Source organism: Muntiacus reevesi, chromosome 21 (assembly GCF_963930625.1).
Source record: "Muntiacus reevesi chromosome 21, mMunRee1.1, whole genome shotgun sequence".
NCBI classification, from domain to species: domain Eukaryota; kingdom Metazoa; phylum Chordata; class Mammalia; order Artiodactyla; family Cervidae; genus Muntiacus; species Muntiacus reevesi.
The window spans coordinates 13,645,941-13,653,455 of NC_089269.1; positions in this window are offsets into that span (position 1 = coordinate 13,645,941).

The following is a 7,515-nucleotide window of genomic DNA, read 5'->3' on the forward strand; positions in this document are numbered from 1 at the left end:
AGGGGCCCATTCACCCCAGGCGGTTTGTTTTAAAGTCAAGCTGCCCCTGAGAGGGTGCAGAAGTGATAAAAGTGATCATCTTACACCTGTTCGCTAAAAATTCTATACAAGTAAATGAAATAAAATGAAATGTCCAAGGCACTTCTGACTTGGGGGAGGGGAAAGGAGGTACCCCGAGGTTGGCCTGCTCTGACTGGAGTCTTGGAGGAGGAGAAGGTTGCTTACGAGTAGATAGCATGTCCATAAGCCCCATTTCAGTATCAGCTGAGGGCTGTTGAACTTTCCTGCCACAAGGCAGCTGCCTCCTAGAAGCACTCTAACCCCTACCAACTGCAGCAGAGACCAAGGCTCACCTTAATTTGTTCTGGTTCAGTTTAACCTACCAAAGTTAAATCAGTACAGATTCTTTCTGCTGGGCTCACCCCAAACTATCCCTCAAGATTGACCAGCGCTTTCTCTTTTGAAAACCTCCTGTGAGGAAAAAGCTAGAACAATAAGCTAGAATAAGACAAGTCAAGTTCCCAATTGAGTCTTACTGTTTTGGGGAGGAATCTCCATTAAAAGCCTGCTTGCCAGAAAACCCAGAGAATATGAAAGCAAAAAGAGTAGGAAGCCAGTTGTTCCTTCCAGCTAGAAGGCCTGCAGAATTAATCTCCCCAGAGGAATGCTAGATGGCTACCAGATGTGTCCACCCTTGTACTAGGACCAAAGCAGGCCCTACACCCTACTACCTACCAAGAGGGTGGACTGTTCAGGATGTTTCTCTGGGGATAAAATCTTATTGGGGCCAGTACAGTTTATCACTGACTTATGGGTTTATCTAATAATGCTATTTCTTTGAGAAAATAATTTCTCTAAAAAAATAGCTCTCAAGGGGAAAGCTGGGCTAGTCATATTTTTTCAATAATCACTATCCTCAGTGGGAGAAGTCATCAGAATCATGTCAGGTAAAGTCCTTCATTTATCTAGAAACTATTTATTTATAGTATTGGTGGTGATAGTTGAGGTAAAAGAATGTTCATCCAGCTAGAATCCCTCTATTAATAAACAGCTTGCAAAGGTATAAGATAATATAAATGTTATTAGAGACCCCTAAAATAAACAGTTGGGCCAATGCAAACTCATTATATATAGTCATATGAAAAAAAAAAGTGTTAGTCACTCAGTTGGGTTAGACTCTTTGTGACCCTATGGACTACAGCCCACCAGGCTCCTCTGTCCATGGAATTCTCCAGACAAGAATACTGGGGTGGGTAGCCATTCCCTTCTCCAGGGGATCTTCCCAACCCAAGGGTCAAACCTGGGTCTCCTGCACTGCAGGCAGACTCCTTACCATCTAAGCCATTAGGGAAGCCCCATACACCAAGTGATCACATTCCTGAATTAACATTGGAAATGACTATGGCAATGAGGTGCCTTGAAACTTTGGCTTCATCAGCTTCACAATAAATATGCTTCTACCATAGATACTCTTTAAATGTCTTCAAGAAAAACTGAATGAACAAATGAAGATGACTGTGCTAAATTAGAATCTCTAAGATCCTTACAACTCTAAAATTCAACCTTTTTACAGACTTCCTAATGCAATCTTAGAACTCAGTATTCAGAAATTCATTATTATGAGTTCGGAACGTAAGAGCAGATGACATCTAGGAATGGATCAGTACTTGAAATGTAAATAAATGAAAATTCAGGGGTCTCTGATTTATGGCTTTAAGCTATTTTTTCATAGACAAAGTTTGCCTTAATGGAGGCAGGGTACCAGGTACACTTGGATTCATTCAAATGCTTTGCAAACTCTATGAAAAATTAGCTTAAAGCCATAAATCAATGACCCCTGAATTTTCATTCATTTACTTTTCAAGAAATGATCCGTTCCTCATTTAATGAGTATGTTACAAGTATATTTACTGTAAGGCTGATGAAGCCGAAGCTTCAAGGGATCTCATTGGCACGGTCTCCTCCAAGGTGAGTTCAGGAATGTGATCACTTGGTGGTATTTATGAAATCTACAAAAGCAAATGTTTAAACTGCACAATTAAGACCACAATCTCTTTCCACTTGGATTTTCCCTCCATCACCTTATTCCTAGAGTCAGTTGGTATTGGAGTTACTGGAGGCCCTTTAGGACATGCTGGGAAATGTATGGTGTGGATTTTAGTTTGGATTTAGTGCGATGTATTTATGTGGTTGTCAGTTTCTCCAAAGAATAGCTGTTACTGATTTAATTTCAGTTTGTTCATTGGGCAACTCAGCAAGCATTACACCTAAGATACGGGACCAGGGGCACTATCGCGACATAAACATATCCTAAGTCCTCTAATACTGAAAATGTGTGGGTAGTAGAGGTGAAGCAAGATTCAAACTGTACAATAGCAAAAGGTGATTTGTGGAAAACTATTTCAGGCAACAGAAGACAAAACTTAAAAGAATCACTTCTAATTGATGTAATTTCTCTCAAAACAGTTATATGTTAAATAATGTAGTGCATACAATCTTTATAATTGTAAATGCAGCAAACTTTTAAATGAAATTCATGTAAAATAGAACTTATGATAATATTTGTTTGTAGGACACAAACCTATAGCAATACCACAATGAGTGTGTATGTGGGTATATAATGTTGTATGCTTACCTAGCCTTTCTATCAATAAGTATGCTCATCCAAATTTAAGGAAAGACTTTATTATCTTTCCACTATATGTGTAGAAAATATTAGAAAATGTCATACGAAAGAATACACTAACAAAAATATAAGAAAAATATTATAGAAGTATAATAGGCAGATAATGGAAAAAATGCTGTTTTTCTACTCTGTGACATTTGTAATATTAATCAATCATTTAAAATTGGTCATTTGTATGATTTATTTTTTCATTCATTTATATATATAATTTTTATTTTTAATTTTAAATATTTTTCTTTAAAGAGAAATTGCAAAAATCTTCAGGTTTTTAAGGTACCTTAAAGGTACCAGGTACCTTAAAACTTGGATTTGTCCTTGAGTGCTGACTATGGATCAGAAACACACTCATTCTTAGAGATACAGTGATAAGACCAAGAGATTTCCCTCAAGACACAAGTCTGATGGGGTGAACAGATGAGCAAAGCAGATAGGAAAAGGGAAAGTCTTTCTATGAGCATACATAGGATGGACCCCAACTTCGTCTTCAATGCAGGAGACATATGAGACATGGGTTCGATCCCTGGGTTGGGAAGATCTCCTGGAGGAGGAAATGGCAACCCACACCAGTATTCTTGCCTGGGGAATCCCATGGATGGTGGAGCCTGGTGGGCTACGGTACAGGGGGTCTCATAGAGTCGGACACGACTGAGACAACTTAGAATGCACACATGCCAACTTAGTCTAGAATTTCCATGAAGGCTCACTAGAAGGGATAACTGTCAGCTTGTTCTCTTCCTCTGCTTCCTGTGACCACCATGACTTCCACAAAGAGAGTACAATTCAATAGCTTATTTAACATGTGAGAAAAGCTCCAGTTCATCACACTGAACTACACTGAACTACCATTCCCAAAGCAGAAGCACATTACTGCTCAAAAGTATGAGAATAAAGTGCTGACTCTGAAGCCTTTCAGCAAGGATGCAAGTATGGGTTAGAAATGCTTTTTGTTCTAAAAAGTCCACCAGAGGGATTCATTTCTGCTTATGTGTTACAGCACAGTAGTTACTATGTGGCAGGTGGCCCAGGAATATTAAGACAGCTGTCAACATCAAGGAAAGCACCAGCCCATGAAAAGCAAGCAGATGGATTGGGGCACTTCACGAGCTGTGCAAGGCCAAATGAGGCAATGTCACGCGGCCCAGGGCAGCAAAAAGCTATTACTGGATTTAAGCACTCAATTAGGAGATGGGGCAGGGACATCCTCCCCTTTTCTTTGTATAGCCCAGGTTTTCATTAAGAACCACAACAGTAAATAAGAAAGGGTGTGTGTGTGTGGGGGGGGGGGGGATCCTGTTAGTGTTTCTCATTCTGTTACATTCTGATCATCATGGTTGTAGCCAGAAAACGCCTCAATCTTGCTGCTTCAGTAAGAGCAGATGGTGAAATTTTAAGTGATTGGTTATTCAGACTTCTATGGGATGCATGAAGTTCTATTGTATTCTTTATCTGGTTTTTATTTCCAGAACATGCGGAGACTGACATCTTTCAAACACACATCTTTTAATGCTTAAGATGTGTTGGTCTGACCTAAATTACGTACCCTCTTTTCTTCCCTTAATATGATGATGATACTTATAAACGAAATGAATGCTTTACTAAATTATGACATTAACAATCAAATATTTCCGTCGAAAACAGTGCAAAATTTGCTGATACCAAACCATTGATTATAAAACATATTCCAAAAAAAAAAAATATTCCAAAATAGTTATTCATACTAATTCAGTTTAATGTGTCTTGTGTTTCAGTCAAATGCTACCTATAATTTAGTCATATGTAGTAGTCAATATGACTTCTTTTAGTAATACAGTTTCATAAACATGACACAAATAAATAATTTACAGAAGAATAATTTACCATTATATGAAAAACTTGGTTCCTATATTCTGTTTTTCCAAAATAAGTGATGAGTACAGAAGTTATGTACTGTATTGCACATATCTGATACACAATATTAAATGCTTTTGAATTGTGCTGGAGAACACTCTTGAGAGCCCCTTGGACAGCAAGGACATCAAACCAGTCAATCTTAAAGGAAATCAACCCTGGATATTCATTGGAAGGACTGTTGCCAAAGAAGCTCCAATACTTTGGCCACCTGATGTGAAGAACTGACTCATTTGAAAAGACCCTGATGCTGGGAAAGATTGAAAGCAAAAGGAAAAGGGGGCATCAGAGGATGAGATGGTTAGATAGCATCACCAACTCAATAGACATGAATTTGAGCAAACTCAGGGTGAAGGACAGAGTAGCCTGGGTGCTGCAGTCCATGGGGTTGCAAAGAATTGGACATGACTTAGCGGCTGAACAACAACAAATTTTGAAAAGAACAATTGTTTATAAATCTCTGGACTTCAGTATACTAGTGTTGACTGTAAATTTTGCTTCTTAGGCCTCATGAAACAAAGCTTTAGAGGAAAAAGACAATTGGTTTGTAAATTGGCATTTCTTATTTTGAGTTTTAGAAAAGACATGTCCCAGAATCCTGAGTTTTCTTACTGTGGACACATTGTTCCCAGTTTGATTTGCTGCAAATGGTTTCAAAACAAGGCACAGAGGCAGCTGTTATTGCAAGCAAATGTTTTGATTAGAAAGAGAAAGCAGCTGGATATGATACATGCTGTCATATAAGATGAACCACAGTTTTCACATGGGAACGCTACCTAATCTAAAATTGAGATTAGCATTATTTCCTTCATGGGAATTTTCTTTGTATAGAATGGAGTTGACATCTATCCACTTTGTTTATATTCTGGAGTGATAAAGTGCTGATTCTTACCTATGGAAATCTTCCATAGTCTATTAAAAAACAATAATATCATTAACAAGCTTTCACAAAGTTTCCTTACAAAATATTGCTAAATGTAGTACCAAAAAAATCCGTGGTGGTGTTGTTTTAGTCATTAAGTCATGTCCAACTCTTGTGAGCCCATGGACTGTAGCCTGCCAGCCTCCTCTGCCCATGGGATTCTCCAGGCAAGAATAATGGAGTGGGTTGCCATTTCCTTCTCCAGGGGATCTTTCCAACCCAGGAATCCAATCCGGGTCTCTTGCATTGTAGGCAGAATCTTTACTGACTGAGCTATGAGGGAAGACACCTCCCCCCAAAAAATCCATCAGTTCAGTTCAGTCAGTCAGTCATGTCCAACTCTTTGCGACACCATGAACTGCAGCACGCCAGGCCTCCCCGTCCATCACCAACTCCCGGAGTTTACTCAAACTCATGTCCATTGAGTCGGTGATGCCATCCAACCATCTCATCCTCTGTTGTCCCTTTCTCCTCCTGCCCTCAATCTTTCCCAGCATCAGGGTCATTTCAAAAGAGTCAGTTCTTCGCATCAGGTGGCCAAAGTATTGGAGTTTTAGCTTCAACACCAGTACTTCCAATGAACACCCAGGACTGATCTTCTTTAGGATGGACTGTTGGATCTCCTTGTAGTCCAAGGGACTCTCAAGAGTCTTCTCCAACACCAAAGTTCAAAAGCATTAATTCTCTGGCGTTCAGCATTCTTTATAGTCCAACTCTCACATCCATACATGACTACTGGAAAAACCATAGCCTTGACTAGACGGACCTTTGTTGGCAAAGTAATGTCTCTGCTTTTTAATATGCTGTCTAGGTTGGTCATAACTTTCCTTCCAAGGAGTAAGCATCTTTTAGTTTCATGGTTGCAGTGATTTTGGAGCCAAAAAAATGAAGTCAGCCACTGTTTCCACTGTTTCCCCATCTAATGCCATGAAGTGATGGGACCAGATGCCATGATCTTAGTTTTCTCAATGTTGAGCTTTAAGCCAGCTTTTTCACGCTCCTCTTTCACTTTCATTAAGAGGCTTTTTAGTTCCTCTTCACTTTCTGCCATAAGGGTGGTGTCATCTGCATATCTGAGGTTATTGATATTTCTCCCGGCAATCTTGATTCCAGCTTGTGCTTCCTCCAGCCCAGCGCTTCTCATGATGTACTCTGCATATAAGTTAAATAAGCATAGTGACAATATATAGCCTTGCCATACTCCTTTTCCTATTTGGAACCAGTCTGTTGTTCCGTGTCCAATTTTAACTGTTGCTTCCTGACCTGAATACAGGTTTCTCAAGAGGCAGCTCTGATGGTCTGGTACTCAAATCTCTTTCAGAATTTTCCAGTTTATTGTGATCCACACAGTCAAAGGCTTTGGCATAGTCAATAAAGCAGAAATAGATGTTTTTCTGGAACTCTCTTGCTTTTTCGATGATCTAGCGGATGTTGGCAATTTGACCTCTGGTTCCTCTGCCTTTTCTAAAACCAGCTTGAACATCTGGAAGTTCATGGTTCACATATTGCTGAAGCTTGGTCTGGAGAATTTTGACCATTACTTTACTAGCGTGTAAGATGAGTGCAATTGTGCGGTAGTTTGAGCATTCTTTGGCATTGCCTTTCTTTGGGACTGGAATGAAAACTGACCTTTTCTAGTCCTGTGGCCACTGCTGAGTTCTCCAAATTTGCTGGCATATTGAGTGCAGCACTTTCACAGCATCACCTTTTAGGATTTGAAATAGTTCAACTGGGATTCCATCACCTCTACTAGCTTTATTCGTAGTGATACTTCCTAAGGCCCACTTGACTTCACATTTCAGGATGTCTGGCTCTAGGTGAGTGATCACACCATTGTGATTATCTGGGTCATGAAGATCTTTTCTGTACAGTTCTTCTGTGTATTCTTGCCACCTCTTCTTAATGTCTTCTGCTTCTGTTAGGTCCATACCATTTCTGTCCTTTATTGAGCCCATCTTTGCATGAAATGTTCCCTTGGTATTTCTAATTTTCTTGAAGAGATCTCTAGTGTTTCCCATTC